At 40.9% G+C, this 23,741-nt stretch overlaps 1 non-coding gene and 2 pseudogenes across 1 annotated transcript; 2 read left to right on the top strand and 1 right to left on the bottom strand.

Annotated features, from left to right (window-relative positions):
- The first annotated feature begins 4,218 nt into the window (after nt 1-4,218).
- LOC117286270 lies at nt 4,219-23,580 on the top strand (annotated as a pseudogene).
- LOC104872363 lies at nt 19,684-20,736 on the top strand (annotated as a pseudogene).
- Nucleotides 22,465-22,536, bottom strand: Trnac-gca. The gene has a single exon. It is a non-coding gene; the product is annotated as a tRNA-Cys (tRNA).
- Nucleotides 23,581-23,741: the final 161 nt, after the last annotated feature.

Raw genomic sequence — 23,741 nt, 5'->3', positions numbered from 1 at the left:
CTCCAAGGCGTTGGGCTATGGAGCAGCCATTCCCAGGCTGCTGTGAGGTTCATTAAGGTCCCCTAACCAACAGCTTTTATCCTGGTCACTGTGTGTGCACTTAGGGGAAACACCAGAGTCAGGTGTCCTCTCCAGGTGTGAGGCCATGAGACAGCTATAGAAGAGAGGTGACTGGTTAAGGTTAGGAGGGGAAAAAGGGGAAGACAGGCTTCAGGAAGAAACTGGGCAAGTCCTCTTGCAGAAGGTTATAAATACACAGCCTGGGTGTGGTGCCTGGTTGAAAAGGTGCTAATGAGCAACCCTATACAACTTGGGGTATAGCTCAGGGGTAGAGCATTTGACTGCCAATCAGGAGGTTCCTGGTTCAAGTCCAGGGACCCTCTGTTGCTTTACTACTTTCAATCAAGTGATAGAATTTCTGCTTTTCCCTACATTTGGCCACTAAATTAGTGTGCTTTGCCTTAGGATAAAATTTAGAGCCTGCAGCAGGACAAGCTCCAGGAGTCCTCCTGCCATGGCTGGGAAGTTCAGTGTCCTCCAGTAGCTCATGTGTTGCAAGCTTTTGCTCCCAGGGCAGGACTACTGGCTGGGGTGGAACCTTGAGGAAGTGTGGCTTTGGGAGAGGACTTTGCATCATTGGGGATATTTCCCTGAAGAAGACAGGAGACCCTGACTTTTTTTTTCCTCTCTCTGCTTCTTGGCTGAAGATGAAATCATTTGTTCAAACCTGTGCTCCAGCCATTGCCACCTGGTACCCTAACCAGAGGCCCAAGCCCATGGTGCTGCCCAGTCTTGGACTTGAAAGGCCAAAACTGGGAGCTAAGTAAACCATTCTTCTTTATTAAATTAGTTGCCTCAGGTATTTTATTGCAGTAGCATGGGGCTGACTAACACATCTCCCCTGCTGCCACCTAGGCGACAGCTACATTTCACCAAAGAGTACAGCACCTTCTCCACCTGGAGACTTGTCCTTCACAGCCTATATGGAGACTTTACTTCCTTTCTCTTAGTGTCTCATTTCCACAATCTCCCTGTAATCTCCAGAAGGCAAGCATGAGCTATCTCTTTATTTTTCTTCTGTCCCTTTGTGAAGTGGAGAGGGGAATTAGGGGTATGTGCATATCTTTCTGCTTCCCCGAGGAAGCAGTAATGGTTGGGAAACCATGCCCAAAGCCATCTCTGTCCAGGGGGTTTCTCAACAGTGTCCCTTCTCCTACAGACTCTTGACACTGATTTTTCCATCTCCCTTCCTTCTCACCACTTTTTGTTTCTTGCCCTGTGTCATTATGCCTCGAAGAAGATTCTACCTTATTTAATAATTTGTAAATTTTTGAATAAAATTTTTTTTACTTTTTATTTCTTTTCCTCATTGAGTTTATTGGTATATTTTAGGTTACAGTACAATTACATTCCTTATTGGGATTCTGTACCTTTACATGACAGGTCTTGGTTCTCATTTTTTCCCCTTGTCCTTGCCCTTCCTTCACCCCCTCCTCTTCTCCCCATTTACAAACATTTTTTCATTTTCTTCTATTTTTCCCTTTCCCTTATTACCTTTCCCCTACCCTTCCCGCTTTCCCTACACCTTTAGCTCCTTTCTTCCTATTTCACCTTGTCAGTTATCTCATTATGGAATACAATTTTAAAGATGTATCAGTAAATATATAGAATCTTGTAGAGAGGACTGTCCTCTTTTCAAGACGAACAAAGCAATTCAAAACAATCTTTTCTTCACATCAGACTTTTCAACACAAACCCTTGGGGCAAGGAGAGCCTGGAATGAGATATTTCAAGTAGTAAAAGAGAACAAAACAATCTTTTTTTTGAGAACAAATACAAATATGGAAAATATGAAAAATATAAAGCATCAAAGACCTAACCAGTTAGACAGGAAATACCAGGTGGAGATTTGGTATGATGGGAAACAAAGTCAGTGCTCCAAGATGGAGGCTGCTCTGGCCTTGAGTGTGTGCTCTGTCCAGAAGAGGCAGCTGAGAAGCTGAGAGACTCTTAGAAACTTTCAAGACCAGAGAGAGAGGTCAGAATTCTAGGCCAAACTAGTGTATAAAAATTGTAAAAACAAAACTGACTTTTTAAAATTGATTTTTATTGGTATATGGGATAATGAATACATCCATCTGGGGAATTGGTACAAATATAGATAACATCTTAACTCTTTTTACTTCCTTTTTTCTCTCCACCAACTTCTCCCATCTCCACAAAGCCCCTTATCATCTTCAAAGTCTTCTTGACTTTTTTATCATCTATTTTTTTTTATTCTGCTCTTTAAATCACTTATATTTTGAGTGCTGGGCATGGTGGTGCACACCTGTAACCCCAGCACTTGGGAGTCTGAGGCAGGAGGATTGCTGCAAGTTTGAGGCCAGTGTGGGCTACATAGTGAGTTCAAGGTGAGCCTCAGCTATACAAAGAGACCCTGTCTCAAAAAAATTACTTAGGTTTTGAGTTTATCATATAAGAGAAACCACGTGATCTTTAACCTTGGGTATCTAATTTATTTCTCTTAGCATTATGGTCTCTACGTGCATCCATTTTCATACAAATGGTGCAAAGTTATCTTTCTTTATAGCTAAATGGTACTCTATTGTATATAAATGAAACGTTTTCTTTATCCATCTATTGATAGATATATAGGCTACTTTCAAAATTTAGCTATTATGAAAAACAACTCTGACTTTGAACAAGAATTCACTGGAGCAATAGTTAACTGGAGAACAAAACCAAACAAGACCAGGAAAAAAAACAAAACAAAATTTTAAAAAACCCCAAACAGGCAGCATAAAAATTTGTAGCTAGGCATCAACCTCTGAATGGCCAAGAAAAACTCAAGCTTTGAAATTACATTAAGATGTTCTGATTGTTCCGATGTTTAAAAAATGCAAGTAAAGAAAAATATTATCATCCTAGGCCTATAATTAGTTCTATAAATAAAATTTTTAAATAAAACATTCACTATATAATTGAGGATAACCATGTACACAAGGAAGCAAAAAACTATGAGTGGGGATAGAGCTTAGTGTTAAAATGACACCTAGCATGCATGAGGCCCTGATTTAATCCCCAGCACCACCCTCCAAAACTTTTTTTTTTGTACCAGGGATCGAACTCAGGTCCTTGTGCATGTGAGGCAGGTGGCAGAACCACTGTGCTAAATCCCCGGCCTCACCAAAATTTTAAAAATAAAATAAAATAAAACTACTAGAAATACATGATATGCAACAATGCTACTGTACCAAGCTGAAAAATTTCAAGGGGAAATTGGAAAACATGAAAATCAATCAAATTAGAGAAGAGGACAACCTAGAAATATAATATTTAAAACTACAATAGCTAAAATTGAAAATTCAAAGAATATGTCTTTGTTAGACCTAGTGAATAGATTAAAGAGAAAAATCAGCAAACATTGGAAGGAAAAGTATGCACTAGAAAGTATGGAAAGATGAAAGTTTGGCAAACAGAGGAGAGAAAGCACGAAGTACACAGGGTACGATGAGATGGTCCACCGGACATGTAGTTGAAGTCCTCGAAGGAGAAATGAGAGATGAGGCAGATACAATTTGAGGACAACATCTGAGACCATTTCTCAGCTAATAAGAGGCATTGACCCTTACATGCAATGACTCCACTGAATCTTAACATCATAGACAAATCCATTCCCAGAGTAACTGAGGCAAACTTGCTGGAAATCAGAGATAACAGGGAAATTCTTAAAAGCACCACTTAAAAAATGTGTCATGCATGGTGGCACACACCTGTAATTCTAGCAGTCAGGAGGCTGAGGCAGGAGAATCACAGTGAGTTTAAGGCCAGCCTGAACTGCATAGTAAGATCTTGTCTCAAATACTCCCCCACACCCATTACTTTCAATGAAATGACAAGAAGACTGACAGCTGAGTTCTCAAGAATGATGATGGGTGGGAGTTGGTTGTGGTAGCCGAGGCCTAAGTCCAGCCTGACAAAGGAGAGCCCCAGGTTGTGCTTGTCCCAGCCTCAGCGCCTTTGGAAATCATGGCTTCCCCTCTGAAGCTTGAGCAGGATATGCAAGGCAAAGTAGTTTAGTTTTGGGTCCGCATTGCCCAGGAGGCCGAGGTTCTGGTATCTCCCTTCTTCCCTCAGAAGCTGTCTGAGCTGGATAGCCAGGTCCAGGAGCTTTGGCTGCAGGATTTGTCCTGAATCTGTTTAGTGCCGGCTCCAGAGATGGGAGGAGATGGGCCAACCGGGATCTGCTGCCTCTTCAGACCCAGGCTCCAGACCAAATACCTGCACTGTCTTCGGGGAGGGATTCCTGCTGGGAGCAACCAACATCTGGTACAGTTGATTGAGGGCTGAAGCCCGAGACTGAGCTGCTGAGAGATAAGTGCGACACAGTACGGATGTGAGTGCGTCTGCTCATCCCAAAAGTGGAGGACGGCAATAACTTTGGAGCGTCTATCCCGGAGGACACCCCGGACCTCTTATGGCGTTTCTCCCCCTACTCAAATACCCGAGCCAAGCTGGTGTGCAAGATAGTGGAGCACCCCCAGGTGGAAGATTATCTCCGCACCATAGCGGAGGTCGACGAAAATGAGTCCCTGAGTGTGCGCCAGATTTGCTGCACGTCCGGAACCAGTGTGCTACCTTGCATGACGTAATCCTCAAGAACATCGATAAGAGCAAGACCTCGAAGCACCAACACCAACAACCTGTACCGAGGACCTTCCACTGCTGCACTGACAGCCAGCAGGCTGGTTACTAATGACTGCAGGTGGTGAAAGGATTGGAAAATGTGTGTTACCTTTTAGTCAGAATTTCATGCAGTTTATGCTCATACTGAATCCTCTTAGTGTAATTTTTGATTTTCCTTTCAGGGGACAATTGAAACAAACCATCTGGTGGAATTTAGTAAGACTAGTCAAAGAGAAAGGACAGCCATTTTTAAAAGCAGCTTTGTAAGTAAACGGTCAGTTTCTTTATTACATTGGTGATATTGAGTGGTTTCAAGAGATTACTTAAAAGCCAAAGTGTAAAGGAAAGTTGAAGCTTTTCCTAAAATGTTCTGCTAAATGTTACTTTGTTCAAAACTAGTATGCTCCCTTTAAGCCATCATAGACTTTTTTTTTGCAAGGAAAGGAGTTTTAAAGTGATGTGTTTAGGTTATTGTATACCTTCATTTTCAGCAGATTGAAATAAAATGTGATTATGACATGTTAAAAAATAAAAGGATGATGATAGAAGTCAGAAGGCGGTGGAATTGTCATACTAAAAACTATTACATGAAATTCTGTTTTAGGTGGGCCGGGGATGTATCTCAGTGGCACCGCGCCTGCCTGGTGAGCTGAAGTTTTACCTTCATGAGTAAAGGTAAAACAAATGTACCTTCCAACAAAACCGCCCCCGAAAACCTAAAAGAGTTTATCAACAGGAATGTACAAAGGAAATTTCAGAGTGTGGCCCAAGACTACGGGTGATGACCTCTGTGGATGGACAGAGATGTGGCGACAAAGAAAGAAGCTATAAAGAGTACATAATCAACTAAATCTACACGAACACTGTATAAAACAGTAAGTGAGGTCAAAACAACGTATGGGTATGGAATAATGTAAAAAACAAAAATAGCATAGAAGGAAGCAAGTACACAGAACTAAAACGTGCTAGGATGCTTATATTATCTGAAATGAGGGTAAAGGTGTTGGCTAACCATAGACTGGAAAATAACTATGCCAATTGAATTCCTAGTATAACTACTAAAATAGAAGAGATAGCATTTATAGGTTTGTTTTGTTTTGTTTTTTGTTTTTGAGGCAGGGACTTGCTATGTAGTTTAGGCTGAACTTGAACTCACTATGTAGCCCAGGATGGACTTGAACTTGCAGCAATCCTCCTGCCTCAACCTACTGAGTGCTGTAATCCCTCCTGGGTGCCAACCATACCTAGCTTAGCATTTATAGTTTTTAAGGGCTGAAACAAAGTAACAAGGAAATAATGATATCAAAATCTTTTTTTTTTTTTTTTTTTTTTTTTTTTGGTTTTTTTGAGACAGGGTCTCACTGTGTAGTTGAGACTGACCTGGAACTCACTATGTAGCCCAGGCTGGTCTCGAACTCACAGTGATCCTCCTGCCTCAGCCTCCCAAGTGCTGGGATAACAGGCATGTGCCACCACACCCGGCTATTGACATGAAAATCTTAATAAAAAAAAAAAGGGAGTAAGGAGAAAAAAACCCATAGTGATAAAAATTGAAAGTAAAAATAAGGTGATAAATTGAAATACAAATATATTCAGCAACACATTGAAAGTAAATAAATTAAAGCTGGGCATGGTGGTGCAAAGTGTCACTCCAGCATTCAGGAGGCTGAGGCAGAAGTTTGAGGCCAGCCTAGGCTACATAGTGAGTTGAAGGCCATCCTGAACTACATAGTAGTTCATACTGTCTCAAAAAAAAAAAGTAAATAAATTAAATGCCCACAAAGATGATAATATTGGGTTAAAACCCAAGTTAAATGCCCACAGAGATGATAATATTGGGTTAAAACCCAATCAAACAAAAATACACATCTAAAATTTAGAGATACAAAAAGTTTTGAAGCTGGGCGTGGTGGCTCACACCTGTAATTCCAGCACTTGGGAGGCTGAGGCAGGAGGATTGCTGTGAGTTCAAGACCAGCCTGGGCTACATAGTGAGTTCCAGGTCAGTCTCAACTACATAGTGATACTCTGTCTCAACCCCCCCCCCGCCAAAAAAAAGTTTTGAAAGTGTGAAAAAATATATGTACCTGGCAGGAATTTAGCAGAAAAACAGAAAACAAGACAAAACAAAACAACCCCCCCCAAAAAAACCCTAAGTGGATATATGTTGCTATTAAGACAAAATAGATTTTAAGATGTACTACTAAAGATTTAAAGAAATCACTTAAAAATTGGAATTTATCAGAATCATATAAAAACTTTGAATGTCTGTGCTTCTGGTAGCTTAGTGTTATGGTTTTGAGCTGAGGTGCCGTGCCAAAGCCTCATGTGCTCAGAGACAGGGCTAGTCACGTGGGGCTGCAGACGACTTGTTCTCATCAGTCTCCTCCTGTGAAGGGACACCAGGATGATCTCTGTAATCAAGGATAACGGTTTTTTGTCAATTTGGCTCAAGAAAGAAGAGTTTTTTCAAAGGGGGAACCTGGGTTTGAACCAGGGACTGAATAAGGGGTGATGAGGCTGAACAGTAAAGAGACACAGAATGAGGTTATAATGTGGAGGGTCAGGGGTCTCTTGTCTCCCTTTAAGAGAGGGCCCTGATTGACTGGTGCACCTAGGCTTCATTTGCTCCAAGAGTGGTACAAGCAAGTAGAGCTACACAGGATTCATCTGTCTTCCATCTTCCGTTGTACTTGTCCAGGTAAACAATAGGGTCTCAGCTGCTTTTATTTTTCCCTGAAAGCGTGTGGACATGCTGTGCTTACATTCCACCTTTCTTCTGAGTACTTACTGAGGGTGCTAATTAGGCCTCAGTCTTCCTATGGGTCTCTCACATTTCTCCCTTTTGGTTGTACAGTAACAGCAGCTGAATATCAATCACCGCTGTTTATCTCTGGGGGAAGTATGTAGGTGGAAGCATTCTGTCTCTCGTTTTGAGGTCTAGCCTGTAGTGACTGTACCTCCACCCACAACTGTAGATGTTCTCTCTCTTTTCTTTCTTTCTTTATTTTTTCTTTCATGAGTTTATTGGTACATTTTAGGTACACAGTACAGTCACATTCATCACTGGGATCTTGAAACTTTACATGACAGGTCTTGGTTCTTATTTTTTTCCCCCCATTCCCCTGCCTCCATCCTCTCTTATTTACAAAGACTTTGTTTCCATTTTTTGGTTTTCTCATATTTTTTTCTTTTCTCTTATTTCCTTTCCCCTACCCTTCCCACTTCCCTTATTCCTTTAGCCCTTTTCTTCCTATTTCACATTATCAATTATGCAATTTGAACCTTGTTTACACTTTTAGTTTTTCACACCAGAGAAACTGGTATTTACATGTCTCTTATTTATTTCCCTTAAGAGTATGGCCTTGATATGCATCCATTTAGCTATACATGACTCTAGTTTCTCATTCTTTATGGCTTAGCACTCCATTCTATAGAAAAACCATGTCTTATTTATGCAGTCTCCAGTTGATGGGCAATTGGGCTGTTTCCAAGTTTTAGCTATTACAAACTGTGCCGCTATAAACACAGGTGCACATATATTGCTGTAGTATGATTCTTTTAATTATTTTGGAAAAATACCCAGCAGGGGAATATCTGGGTCAAATGGGACTTCTAATCCTAGTTGTTTAAGGTATCTCCATTATGATTTCCACAGTGGTTGCACCAGTCTGCACTCCCATCAGCAAGGAAGGTTTCCTTTCTCTCCACAACCCCACCAGCATTTGTTATTGGTTGATTTCTTGATAGCAGCCATTCTTTCTGGAGTGAGGTGGAATCTCAACGTTGTTTTCATCAGCATCTCTTGAACGACCAGCGATGATGAACATCTTTTCATATATTTATTTGCTGCTTTTACTTCTTTGTCTGAGAAATGTCTGTTCATTTCAAATGCCATTTTTGAATCAGGTCTTTATATTTAGGGGGCCCAATTTTTTGAGTTCTTTATATATTCTAGAGAGTAGACCCTTGTCTGAGGAATAGCTGGTAAAACTTTTTTCCCACATTGTAGGTTGTCTCTTAGCACTGTTGGTGGTTTCTTTTGCAATACAAAAGCTTTTTAATAAGATAAGATCCCAGTTGTTGATTATTTGTGCTAGTTCCTGTGCTACTGAGGATTTGTTCATAAAGTCTTTTCCTATGCCACTGTCTTTGAGAGTTTTGCCTAACTTATCTTCCAGCAAGTTTAGTATTTTTGTTTTAATATTAAGATCTTTAATCCATTTGGATTTTAGTTTAGGGCATGATGAAAAATATGGGTCTAGCTTTAATCTTTGGCAGGTTGAAATCCAGTTTTTCCAACACAATTTATTGAAGAGGCTATTTTCCTCCACTGAGGATGGTTGGCTCCTTTGAAAAGATGAGTAAGCTGAGTACATCTGGAGTTGTTTCTATATCTTCCAATCTGTTCCACTGATCCTTGGGTCTGTTTCTTTGCCAGTACCATGCTGTTTTTATCACAGTAGCTTTGTAGTATAGTTTTACATTGGGGATTGTGATATCCCCTGCCATATCTCTGTTGCCTAGAATTGCTTTTGATATTCTAGGTCTCTTCTTGTTCCAAATGAATTTTTGGATTGTTTTCTCTAGTTCTGTGAAATGTAATTTTAGAATTTCAATGGGAATCGCAGTTTTGATAGTATGACCATTTTCACTATATTGATTCTTCCTACCCAGGATCAAGGGGTATCTTTGTATTTTCTTATATCCTCTTCAGTCTCTTTTTTCAGAGTGCTGCAGTTTTCAGTGTTGAGATCTTTTGTCTCCTTCATTTGATTGATTCCTAGGTATTTTGTTGTTTTAGATGCTATTGTGAAAGGAATTGTTTCCCTAATTTCTCTCTTATTTGTGTATAAGAAAGCTATTGATTTTTTAGTATTGACCTTGTATTCAGCTACTCTCCTGAATCTGTCAATTAAGTCTAGAAGTCTTGTGGCAGAGTGTTTTGGGTCTTCTATGTAGAGTATCATATCATCAGCAAATAATGACAGTTTAACTTCTTCCTTTCCAATCTTTATCCATTTTGTTTCTTTCTCTTGTCTAATTGCTGTGGCTAATGTTTCCAAAACGACATTGAACAGGAATGGTGATAGTGGATATCCTTGTCTTGTTCCTGATTTTAGCATGAAAGTTTTCAGTTTTTGACCATGTAATATGATGTTGGCTGTTGGTTTTTCATAGATAGCCATATCAAATTGAGATAAAGACCATCTATTCCAATTTTCTGCAGTTTTTAAAATCATGAATGGGAGTTGAATTTTGTCAAATGCCTTTTCTGCATCTATTGAGATGATTGGTTTTTGTCTTTGACTGTTAAATATAATGTATTACATTTATTGATTTATGTATGCTGAATCATCCTTGCATCCTGGAATAAATCTGACTTCATCAGGGTGTATGATCTTCTTGATGACCCTCTATATTCTGTTTGCCAGTATCTTGTTGAGGATTTTTGCATCTGTGTTCATTGGGGATATTGGCCTATAGTTCTCTTTTTTGGTTGGGTCCTTCCTAGTTTTGGAATCAAAGTAACACTTGCTTCCAGGAATGAATTTGGAAGTATTGCTTCCCTTTCAATTTCATTGAAAAGTTTAAAGAGTAGTGGCAATAGTTCTCTGAATGTTTTGTAGAATTAAGCAGTGAAGCCATCAGGACCTGGGCTTTTCTTTGTTGATAAAATTTTAATTACGTTTTCAATTTCACTGATTATAATTGGGGTGTTTAGAATTTTTTAAATCTTTTTTGTTCAACTTTGGTAGTTTATTTGTACCTAGAAATCTGTCCATTTCTTCTGTGTTTTCCATTTTATTAAAGTACAGTTTCTCGAAGTAGGTATTGTTGATCCTCTGGATTTCTGCTGGATCTGTTGTGACTTCACCTTTTTTGTTCCTAATTTCATGGATCTGAGCCTTTTCTTTCCTTTTTTTTTATAAGCTTGGTTAAAGCATTATCGATTTTATTTATTTCAAAAAACCAACTCTTTGATTTGTTGATTTTTTTTTGTATTATTCTCTTAGGGTCCATTGCGTTAATTTCTCTTCTAATCTTTATAATTTCTTCCCTTGTACAAGCTTTATGTTTGTCTTTCTCTTCTTTTTCTAGGAGCTTAAGATTCAGCATTAGATTGTTTATTTGAGCTTGCTCTGTTTTCCTAGTGTGAGCATTCACTGCTATGAATTTTCCTTGTAGAACTGCTTTCATGGTGTCCCATAGCTTCCTGTATGTTGTATTTGTATTATCGTTAATTTGTAAAAACTATCTAATTTCTTCTTTGATTTCTTCTGTGACCCATTGATTGTTCAGGAGAGTGTTGTTCAATTTCCATGTGTTTGTGGAGTTTTTACAATTTCTTATGCTATTTATTGATCTCCAGTTTAATTGCACTATGGTCTGATAATATAGATGGAATAACTTCAATTCTTTTGCATTTATTTAAACATGTTCTATGAGCTTGTACTAGCTCTTTTCAAGGGCCTAGACTATCCTGACTGCTTATACTATGACTAACTTAACTATCCCCTCTTCTGGAGAGCTACTCCTTAACTGCTGAGAGGGATAAAGACACAGACTGCTCTACTTCCTACGGAAGGGGGGTATACTTGTGATCAACAGAGATACCTTTCAGAAGTGTATTCAAAGGGTTCTCAATAGATGCCAGACACTCTCATCTAGGACAGGCACTGAGGATGAACAAGACTCTTTGCCTCCTGAGCAATTTTCTTCAACTGTCATTGGAGGCAAAGCCCTCACTTTTGAGCAGAGCGGAGTCAAGTTCCTTCACAGATGCATGGAGGAGAGGACTTCTCCATGGTTGCATACTCTTAGACCCACACTGTCCATTTCCTACAGACAGAAGCAAATCCGTGCCCCCATGCCAACAGTCCTTCCCATTTTTTCTGTCTCTGGGGACCACCACAACGCTTGTGCCCTCTCTCTTTTTCCATGCTCTTGTACTTTTGACCAATGTAATTCTGCAGGGTGCTATCTATATTACCAACTAGATTCAAAAAATTAAGGGTAGGGGCCGGGGATTTAGCTCAGTGGCTCCACCACTTGCCTTGCAAGCATAAGGTCCTGAGTTTGATCCCCAGTACAAAAAAAAAGTGTAAATGTTGCAAAATCAAGGCAAACTTGTAGTTTATTATGACCTACTATTCCTCCTTTTTGTTTTAGGAATTGTTGTTTCAGTGTTAAATGTGCACGCTCAATAATAGCTCGTCCTTGTGGATTATGAGGAATTCCAGTAGAATGACTAATATTCCATCCCTGCAAAAATCTTTGAAAACTCCCATTTGTATAGGCAGAACCATTATCCCTTTTAATTTTCTTAGGAACTCTCATCTTTGCAAATGTCAGGAGACAATGTTGCTGTATATGCCCTGCAGTCTCGCCTGCATGGCAAGCAGCGTGCATAAAATGCTAACATGCACGTACTGAAGTCTGCCCAATTGGGATCTATGTGTTACGTCCATTTGCCATAGCTCATTGCCTGGAGACCTTGGGGATTACAGCCTTCTGATGGAACTGATATAGGTAACGTTTGGCATGTTGGACAAGATTGTACAATGTGGCATATCTGTGACCTGGAAAGTTTAAAACTAGAGGTAAGGGCTCAAGTACTTGGTTGGAAATAAGAATGAGAAGGCCTCACCTATTGAAAAATCAAAGCAATGAGTCTACCAGTGTGATGATTTCCTTCTGTCCCTGGTCCAGGAAGACTGGAGAGTGAGTACATGTGACCTATATAAAAGAAGGCAGTCCTATTCCAAATGGCTGCCTCTAATCACAAAAACAAATGAAACAAGGGTTGGGGATTTGGGTCAGAGGTCCTGCCCCTGCCTTGTAAGCACAAAGTCCTGAGTTTGAACTCTGGTACTAGGAAAAAAAAAAAAAAAAAAAAAAAAAAGAGGGGGGCCAGGGATTTAGCTCAGTGGTTCCTTTAGATCCTCCCATTTCTTCCTTTCTTTTTTTTTTTTTTTTTTTGTATCAGGGGTCAAACTCTTGTCCTTGTGCTTGTGAGGCAGGAAAGCTAAATCCATGACCCTAAAGTACTTTTTACAGTTGGTCCCTCTAAATGATTAGTGATATTCACTACATAGATTTAATTGCATAAAATGTTAATGGATTCTGCCAAAGTACATTCTAAAACAGTAATCACAGCAACTAATTTTGTTTTTTGAGCCAAAAGTCCAGGGGTACCAATTTTCTGGTGACTTTGCATAGTCCAGTAAGCAGCAAAACCTTGAGAGGATCTATCCATTAAAATGAATTGAAGCATTCATAAGAGGAGTGGTCTGGGTATTTCCAGATAAAATAATGAATAATGACAGTACAGCTGTACAAACTTATCTGAAAGATAGTAATTATCAACTAATCCTATATAACCTGCAAAAGCTACCTGCCAAACTAAGGAAGTTGGTAGTAAATGAGGATGCTCTTCTAAGTTAAGAGGAGGCACAATGTGGTCTTGATCAAATCCTAAGAGCCATATGCTGTGATGGTGGGTCTGCTGAATTGACCTAGATGTTTGATCTGTGTATGTCTGAAGACTTTTTGTAATTTGGTTAAGGAGATAAAGCCATTCAATTTGACATTTATTGTTTACTATTTGACCAAAGAATCCCGTAGGAGAGTGAGGAGTGGGCAATATAATCAGCATAAAAGCAATAGTCAGATTAATTCAAAATACCTGTCTGTCTGCCAAAGCAGCCTCTATTAACTTGAGCTCTTTAAGGGGCTCAGGTGTGAGAGTGCCAGGGGAATTCATATCTGGATCTCCCTGTAATGTTTCATATAAATGGTAGGAGGGTATTCCTAATTTTGAATGAATTTAATGAATGTTCCCCGATAGACTTTGGAAATTATTCAATATTCATAATGAGTCCCTTCTTAATGTTAATTTCTGGACTTAAACTGCTTTTTCTGGTACCAGAGTTCCCAAGCAACCATAGGGAGAAATAGTTTGAATTTTCTGTGGAGTTATGCATAATCCATGTTGTACCAAAGCCCATTTAGTTTCTGCAAAAAGAAGATTAAGTTGTTGCTGAGAATCGACAGCAAGCAATATATCATCTATATAATGTAAACATAGGCTTGAGGGAATTTTTCCTCCCAGGGTTTAGAGCCTGACCAATGAGATATTGACACAGGGTAGGGCTGTTCATCATTCCCTGGGACAGAACTGTCCACTGATATTGGTGCGTGGGCTCAGTAAGGTTAGCAGCAGGAACAAAGAAAACAAAATGAGGTTGGTCTTTTGGGCTTAAAGAAATGGTTAAAAAAAAACCAAAACAAAACAAGCAGGGCCAGGGATTTAGCTCAGTGGTTCTGCTGCTTGCCTTGCAAGCACAAGGACTGGAGTTTGATCCCCAGTACAAAAAAAAAAAAAAAGCAGTCCTTCAGATCAATAACTATTAGGCCGGTCCTGTGGGACTGAAGTGGGAGAGGAGAGTCTGGGCTGCAAAGCACCCATAAGATAAATACATGGATTAATAGCTCTTAAATACTGAAGCAGTCTTTACTTTCCAGATTTGTTTGGTATAACAAAATCAGGAATATTCCAAGGGCTAGCAGAGGCTTGATATGTTTCACTTTGATCTGTTCTTCTATTAACACACATAGATGAATGAGGACTGAAGTGGGAGAGGAGAGTCTGGGCTGCAAAGCACCCATAAGATAAATACATGGATTAATAGCTCTTAAATACTGAAGCAGTCTTTACTTTCCAGATTTGTTTGGTATAACAAAATCAGGAATATTCCAAGGGCTAGCAGAGGCTTGATATGTTTCACTTTGATCTGTTCTTCTATTAACACACATAGATGAATGAGCTTCTTCTTTGGTGGGGCCTTTGATCCACCCACACAGGCAAATCACTTTTCCATTTTTTTTTTTGAGACAGGGTCTCACTATGTAGTTGAGACTGACCTGGAGCTCACTATGTAGCCCAGGCTGGTCTCGAACTCACAGGGATCCTCCTGCCTCAGCCTCCGGAGTGCTGGGATTATAGGTGTGCACTACCACACCCGGCTCACTTTTCCATTTTAATGAGTGTGGTTTTTGGATGGGCAAAAGCCACAATGACCCCTATTAAAAATTGGTTTGATAGCTGGGATCTTTCCTTTCATTCCTCTGATACACCTGCATGGATTCAAGCATCTTTCTATCAACAAATGGGATTGCTTTATTAGTAATTTGAATTCACCATTTTTTCAGCAGATCCATGCCCCACAGATTGATTGGGATTTCTGCAATAGACAGTTTAAGAACTCCTTAAAATTATCAGGGCCTACATAAGGCAGAGGTGCAGCACTCTGCATAACCTATCTGGGTTACCTGAGCCCCACCAAGGAGGTGGCTGTTGCTTGGGTGGGCCAGGTAGGTTGACATTGGATGAATCCGTCACCAAAATATCTGCACCTCTCTCCATGAGCCCTTAAAAATATTTTCCTTTAACTTTAGGAGTGTACATGGGCCAGTGATCTGTGAAAAACACTTCCTTATGTGGGGGTGTAATCCTTTAGTTTCTCAGCTAATAGCTGTGGTTTTAACAGACAGCAAAATAATTAGTTGAGCAATATAATCTGCTTCAAAAACGCAAACATCATGTGACTGAACTACAACCTGAATTTCCCCGAAATAGTCTGAATCAGTAATCCCAGGGAGTACTTCAACACACTGGAGGTTTAAACTACTTTTTCCTAGGATTGGATCCCTAGTACCTAAGGGAAGAGGTCTCCAGATTCCCATAAGGATTTTAACAAGTGTGTCTCCACCAATCAAAGCCATGCATTCAACAGTGAGAAGGTCTAATCTCACATTTTCTGGGGTGCCCATGACCAGGAACTCAACCATCCTTTGGAGACTTATCAAGTATTGGGGCTATAATCCTGTACCAGGAATGCCTTCATTGTTTGTCTGGCATGTGGCCAGGCCTGTGCCCTGTTTCCCCCCAGTGGGGTGCCATTTTGATAATAGTTAGAATTACATTAATTAGTCTGGTGATTTCCCCTGTGACATCTTGGACAAGGACTTGATGCTTTCCCCTCTCAAGGAGGGAAAATTGCACCTTTTATTTTCTTGTAACTTGTGTGTATGTGTGTGTTTCTTTTCTTTTCTTTTTTTTTTTCATTGTGTTTATTGGTACTTTTTAGGTATACAGTGCAGTTATGTTCATCATTGGGATCTTGTACCTTTATGTAACAGATCTTGGTTCTGATTTTTCCCCATACCCCTGCCCTCCCTTCACCCCCTCCATCCTCCCTTATTTACAAAGACTTTGTTTCCATTTTTTCCTTTTCTCATATTTTTTCTTTTCCCTTCCTTCCTTTTCCCTATCCTTCCCACTTCCCCTACACCTTAGTCCTTTTCTTCCTATTTCACATTATCAGTTATACAATTTGGATCTTATTTACACTTTTAGTGTTTCATACTAGAGAAACTATTTGGTATTTACACGTGTGACTTATTTATTTCACTTAAGAGTATGGCCTCAATATGCGTCCATTTTCCTATGAATGATTCTAGTTTCTCATTCTTTAGGGCTGAGTAATATTCCATTTTATAGAAAAACCACGTCTTCTTTATCCAGTTTCCAACAGATGGGCAAATGGGCTGTTTCCAAGTTTTAGCTATTACAAACTGTGCCACTATAAACATTGCTGCACATATATCACTGTGGTATGTTTCTTTTAATTCTTTTGGAAAGATACCCAGCAGAGGGATGGCTGGGTCAAATGGAACCTCTATCCTAGTTCTTTGAGGTATCTCCATATTGATTTCCACAGTGGTTGCACCAGTCTGCACTCCCACCAACAATGGAGAAGGGTTCCTTTCTCCCCACAGCCCTGCCAGCATTTGCTATGGGTTGATTTCTTGATAGCAGCTATTCTTTCTGGGGTGAGGTGGAATCTCAGTGTTGTTTTCATCTGCATCTCTTTAATGGCCAGTGATGTGGAACATTTTTCATATATTTGCTTGCTGCTTTTACTTCTTTGTCTGAAAAATGTCTTCATTTCAGATGCCATTTTTGAATCAGGTCTTTATATTTGGAGGGCCTGAGTTTTTTGAGTTCTTTATATATTCTAGATCATAATCCTTCCTCTGAGGAATAGCTGGTAAATTTTTTCCCACATTGTAGGTTGTTTCTTAGTTCTGTTGGTGGTTTCTTTTGCAGTGCAGAAGCTTTTTAATAAGATGAGATCCCAGCTGTTGACTCTGTGCAAGTTCCCGTGCTACTGAGAATTTGTTCATAAAGTCTTTTCCTATGCCAATGTCTTTGAGAGTTCTGCCTAACTTATCTTCTAGCAAATTTGGTGTTTCTTTTTAATATTTAGATCTTTAATCCACTTGGATTTTAGTTTAGAATTGCACCTTTTCTTGCCTGAGGCTAAGGGCAGTATTTATGGACATGTCCTGATTTGCCCCAATTAAAACATTGTATTTTAAAGAAGACTGATTTTGTTCAATTAAATAAAACATAGCTTGGACAAACATAGAGGACTGATGACCTTCAATACCCACCTCTTGGCATACTTTCAAATAAGTTACCAGATTTTTAGTTGCTCAGATGGCCCCTAGCACTTGTTTACAGTCCTTATGAGCATTCTCAAAAGTCAGCTGCAAAACCAGGATCTTATGCTGCTTGGGCCTGTGGTATCTGTCATTGGGCAGCTTCCTGAAACCTGGCTAAAAACTAGGGCTCACAGGGGCCTTGAAAAATGTGTAAGAAGGACTGAGTGGGAATATCATCCTCAGGAATAGCTACCCAGGGTCCTTTCATTATAAGAACCATTTGCTGATATGTCTGGTCTGGAGGTGTTAGCTGTGAGATTAGATCTGAGTATGGACCAGCGGCATTTCCTCCATAATCTGCGGGTGTCCTGCTACCAGGTTCTGTCGAGCTTGCTCAGCTGCTAATTCTTGAGAGATAACATGAAAAGTTAAGTATTGCTCTGAAGAGAGGCAGGACTTAGCTAAAGCTTAATGTCCAAGAGGAGCAAGCACAAAGCTCCTACTGCAGACTCCAATAAGCGTAAAGTGATCATGGGTCCTTGAACCTCATTGTTCATGACAATGGATTTTAATTCTTTGGGTAACTTACATTCCAAAGGATTGTGCTCATGAACATTTTGTTGTGGACTGTTAGGGTCAGGATGAATATTATTTGGAAATGTACACATCCCAAAGGGCTCTCTGTGAAGTGTAGCCTGTCTAACCCTTCTTTATAAGGAGACACTACTTCTGTCTCAACCAGATGGAGGAAGAGGGCAAGGAAGAGAAGGGGTCAAGGGCTGTTCACTCTCATCCCCATCTTTTCTCAGGGCTGCACTAGGTGTAGGACGTTCCCCTGCAGTTGAGGGCAAAGAACTGCACAGGCCAAGCTGCATGTGGAGAAAGTTTTAGGAGATTTAGCAGAGCCCACATCAATCATATCCATCTGAGGAAACCAAGGATTATGTTTGGTAACATTTTACAACATGTGAGAAATCAGCTGAGTACTAACTTGAGTGCCAGACTGGCACAGCAGAATTTCCCCTAAAGGGACATAGAATTCTGTACTTCTGTACTTCCTTACCCTGGCTGACTGTGCCGCACACACTCATCTTCCTTTCTTCTTTTCCTTTGTTGTTTTCTTTTGCCAGCTGCACCTCTCTGCCGAAGAAGTCCCCATCACTGACTCACTGCACTTTTCCCCCGGCAGACTTCCCGGGTCAGGTCCCTATTTGGGAACCACCTGTAGGAAACAGCCTATGAGCTTGAACTTGACCAAGGGGTGATGAGGATGAACACTAAAGAAGAGACACAGAATCAGGTTAAAATGTGGAGGGTCAGGTGGTTCTTGTCTCCCTTTAACAGAGAGCCCTGAGTGACTGGCTTTATTCACTCAGACAATTGTGCAATTGTACTTGTCCAGGTAAACAACAGGATCTCAGCTGTTTTTATATGTGGACATGCTTGCACTTTTATTTTCTTTTTCTTCCCTTTTTTTTTTTTTTTTTTTTTTTTGTACCAAGATGGAACTCAAGACCTTGCACTTACCAGGCTGGTGCAGCGCCACTGAGCTACATCCCGGCCCCTGCCTTCCTTCTTAATGCTCACTGAGGAGGCCAATTAAGCCTCAATCTTCCTAGCTGGTCTCCCACAAGGGACCTCTTGATCCCTACCCCTGAGCTCTTCCCCATTACTGAGTAGTATGTAATTATTGCTTCTTCATACTTCCATTCACAAATGTACATGTGCTCATTCTGACTCGCAGACACCTTCTTCCTTATAAATAGACCTCCTGGTGCCATAACTACCCTCCTCTTCCAAAAGACACCTCTGCTTCTTGGCGCCGACTTAGAAGGTCACATCTGAGCTAACAAAGTCTGTATCTGGCTTTGATGTTCAGGTAAAAGACAAAGGAATATGCTGCTTTCTGAGCAAGGACCAGAACTTTTTAATTGATTTCACTTTCTAATAACTCATGGGTTGGGACTAAAATGACCTTTTCCACCTCTCCTTCAAATTCCATGTCTGTAAGGTAGGACATGGTGCCTGCTGCTCTGCACATCCTGTGGAGAAACGGGCTTGGACCAGGCAAAGCTGCTGTACTATGGAGTCTGAAGCAACAAAAGCACTTTTCCCTGAACGGTTCCACATTGTTACAGAGGAGCTGAGTAGGCCACAGTGCCACCGCTGCGTAGAGGGTTCTTTTGCTCAATTTACTCTGAAATCGAAAATAAGCAAAGTATAGCTCCTTTAGTGCTAATGGCCCTGAGCTTTGAATGTTAGTGGCTTTTAGTGGTGGTAGCTTCTGCCACTGTCCTGGAAGCTAGAGTCAGCAGCTGCTGAAGGCCTTAGGAACTCTTCTGGCTAGTTATAATGGTGGCTCTTAACAATTCTCCATCACTCTCTGCCAACACCCAGCTGACTCCAAAACAATGGAAATCAAGGAAATGGCGGCCTTCCTAGAAAAGCCATCTTTTTCCCTGGTGTGATTCTGTCCTGCGTGTCTGTTCTCTGGGGGCAGTAGCTGTTTATATCCATCTGCATTCTCTCCCACCTAAGTGTGCTCCATCACTCCATGGAAGATTCAATGGATATGGACGTGAGCCCCTGAAGCCCCAGAAGTATCTTTTTGGTTGTGAACTAAAGGCCGTCAAAGATTATCACTTTAAGGTGGATAATAATGAAAATGAGCACCAGTTGTCATTAAGGATGGTCAGTTTAGGGCCGGGGGTTTAGCTCAGTGGTTCTGCTACCTGCCTCGCAAGTGCAAGGACCCAAGTTTGATCCCCCGTACCAAACAACAACAACAAAGTCAGTTTAGGGGCTGGAGCAAAGGATGATTACACATTGTGGAAGCAGAGGCAATGAATTATGAAGGCAGTTCGATTAAAGTAACACTAGCAACTTTGAAAATGTCTGCACAGCCAACAGTTTCCCTTGAGGGCTTTGAAATTATACCACCTGTTGTCTGAAGGTTGAAATGTGGTTCAGGGCCTGTGCATATTAGTGGACAGCACTTAGTAGCTGTGGAGGAAGACACAGAGTCAGATGGGGAGGAGGAAGAGGATGTAAAACTCTTAAGTATATCTGGAAAGCGATCTGCCCCTGGAAGTCGTAGCAAGGTTCCACAGAAAAAAGGAAAACGAGCTGCCGATGAAGACGATGATGAAGATGACGACGATGAAGATGATGGGGAAACTGAAGAGAATGCCCCAGGGAAGAAAACAATACGAGATATTCCAGCCAAAAATGCACCAAAATCAAACCCGAATGGGAAAGACTTAAAGCCATCAACACCAAGATTAAAAGGTCATGCATCCGTCAAAAAACAAGAAAAGACTCCTAAAACACCAAAGGACCTAGTTCTGTAGAAGATATTAAAGCAAAAATGCAAGCAAGTATAGAAAAGAGTGGTTCTCTTCCCAAAGTGGAAGCCAAGTTCACCAATTATGTGAAGCATTGCTTCTGGATGACTGACCAGGAGGCCATTCAAGATCTTTGGCAGTGGAGGAAGTCTCTTTAAGGAAACAATTTAAACAGTGTGTTAAACTTTTCCATCTTATTTCATTTCTGTAACAGTTGATATCTGGCTATCCTTTTCATAATGCAAAGTGAGAACTTTCCCTACCATGTTTGATAAATGTTGTCCAGGTTCCATTGCCCAGAATGTGTTGTCCCAAATGCTTGTTTAGTTTTTAAAGATGGAACTGCACCCTTTGCTTGGTTTTAACTATGTATGGAATGTTATGATAGGTCATAGCAGTAGTGGTTGTCAGACATGGAGATGGTAGATAGACAAAAATATGCATGTGAAATAGACTCAGTATTTTAATAAATTAAAAATAAAAAGCCACCTTTTAATGACTGCCTCAGACCTATGAGATTGGGCTGAGGAGTTATGGAGAGTGAAACTGCATGACCTTCAGAGTCCTCTGGATTTGTTTTTGCTCTTAGGTTTAAACAAGGTGGAAATGTGTCTTTCTTTTATAAAGGATGGCTGTTAGATAAGAGGCCAGGGGACACACACTCCTTGATTCTCTCTGGTCAGCCTTCCTTACAAAGTGGGTCCTATCATCAAAGTTGGCAGCTTGTGCTCCAGCCATCATGGCTATGTTCCCAGTAGGTAGAAGGAAGATAGGGGCTGGGGATTTAGCTCAGTGGTGACACCACCAGCCTCACAAGTGCAAGGACCCAAGTTCAATCCCCAGTACCAAAAAAGAGACTCTGATCATATTCATCTTTTCTTGAATTTTCCCAGAATTCTTGTCAGATGACTGTTTCTTGTCCTTCATTTGCCTCACCTAGATAAAGACAGGGAGGAGCTTCGGTCTTTAGGTGGGAACATAACTGCTCAGTATGAAATCAGTACTCAATAATCATCTCTGTGAAGTTCCATCTATAAAGAGCTGTTATATGAATATCTTCTGTTTTTCAGAGATAACAAAATACATTTCTCAGTTGATGAACTTTCACTTCTGTTTGATTACCAGGAAGTTACAAGATAGCCTTCATATTTTACAGTAGTAGCTCCTCATGACCAAAGCTCTCTGGAATAAGTTATTTGCCATCTTTCCTAGACATTCAGTTCTTACCTCTTCATACTTGTTTTGCTGGTTAGAGTTTTATTGAGTCTTTTATTGTGAACAAACTCAGATCCTACAGTTTAAAAGCCAGTGTGGTGTCAACAAATAAAATCAGGATGGTAGTACTTAGGCATAAAGGAGCACAGAGGAAGCGTAGGATGGATTTCTGTTCCTCCAGCAAGTGACCATGGCTGAGGAGGAAAAATGGAAACATGAAGCGTCACTATGGAAGCACCTCAGCCTTCACTGTGTTTGGAAAGTTGGTGGTTTCATGAGTCTGGGTGGCCAGATATTTTAGTTACTTTCTCGTTGCTGAGACACAAGGCCCCATGCCCACAGCTTAAAGGAGAAGAGGGTCACTCTGGCTCACAGTTTGTAGAGGTTTCAGTCCATAGTCAGGTGGCTCCAAGGCAGAACAGCATGGTAGAGGAGCCCGGTGGGGGGAGGCAGCTGGAGGCATGATAGACAGGAAGCAGAAAGAGAGATCAAAGGAGGAGGGAGGAAGATAACCCCCTCCAGGCTACATCTCCAGCGGACCTGCCCCTTGCTACCAGGACCCACCTGCTACTAGGAAGTCTGCTCTAAACCACCAGGTTCAAAAACCCCCTTAATGAGCTGGTGAGACTCTTGGAGGATGTCTAAATATAAACCATAAACAAGATAAAAGGGGGGTGCACTTCCCCTGACAGAAAAGTATTAGTACAGGGGGCACCCGGATTTAAACCAGGGACCTCTTGATCTGCAGTCAAATGCTCTACCCCTGAGCCATACCCCCAGCTGTGTAACCAGTCTTAATAATGATACTTTATTCCTAGTATTCCTGAACTGTAGCACAGTCAGGTCTGGGCTGTGTTCTCACCATCCCGTGACCCCTGTGATCCCAGGGCTCCCTGCGCTGCTCTTCTGCGCAACTGGCAGGCCCTGTCCTTCTCCTGAGCGCCCCCTCCCAGCTGCTTTTTACCTCTCCCTCGTCACCATCGTTATTTTTATTAGATCTCTACCAATGTCTAATCGCTAAGATGCTTTCTTCTTTCCTTTTCTCCATCTCCCACTCTTTGTCTTGATTTCCTTCCTTAGAAACCACAAACTGAACCAGAGAGGAAGTCCTGAGGGTCTCGGCTACCCCAAGGGAGACACAGGCTGAATAAATTGCAGCTCTACAGCCTTGGCTTTTGGAAGAGGAAGTCCAGATGTGATCACAGCTAAGGACCTATGATTGGGAGCTTCTGCTTCTCTGGAACCCAGGCAGCCCCTACTTGACAGTAACAAACATCCCAATATTGGGCCACATTGATTCTTATTCTGTTTTGAGCCCTTCTTGATTTAGATACACTTTTGGGGCACAGGGGTGGGGTCGAGACAGAGTCTTGCTATGTAGCTCAGGCTGGACTTGAACTCACTAGGTTGCCCAGGCTGGCCTCAAACCCACAGAAATCTTCCTCCCTCCTGCCCCAGAGTGCTGGAATTACAGGGGTGTGTCACCAGGCCCAGTGATTTTGAAATACTCTTTTTTGGGGGGCACTGGGAGATTGAACCTTGCACTTGTGAGACATGTGCACACTGAGCTGAATCCCCAGTCCATTGACTATTGAACAAGATTTTCTACTATTTTGTTTAGATTACTATGTAGAAATAATTGGCCTATAGCCTTCTTTTTAGAATACTCCTTTTGGGCTGGGGATTTAGCTCAGTGGTTCCAGTGCCTACCTTGCAAGCTCAAGGACCTGAGTCCGTTCCCCAGTATGGGGGGGTACATATTTTTTACTTTTAATTTCAAGATTATTCAAACTTCCTAGGATGATTTGAAAGGATTTCTGTAGTTTCTCATACTCTGGAATATTATATGTAATACAAGAGTGGTCTTATTCCTAACTGAATGTTGGAGAAGTGCTTTGGCAGCACATATACTGAATGTTGGGAAAAGTTGTGTATAAGCTTGTGGGTTGTGATCCTTTGCGAAGAAGAATTCTTTAATTATAT

Source organism: Fukomys damarensis, unplaced genomic scaffold, assembly GCF_012274545.1.
Source record: "Fukomys damarensis isolate Sample0158 unplaced genomic scaffold, DMR_v1.0_HiC HiC_scaffold_16, whole genome shotgun sequence".
Lineage (NCBI taxonomy): Eukaryota > Metazoa > Chordata > Mammalia > Rodentia > Bathyergidae > Fukomys > Fukomys damarensis.
This window is presented reverse-complemented; position numbering and strand designations above follow the sequence as displayed.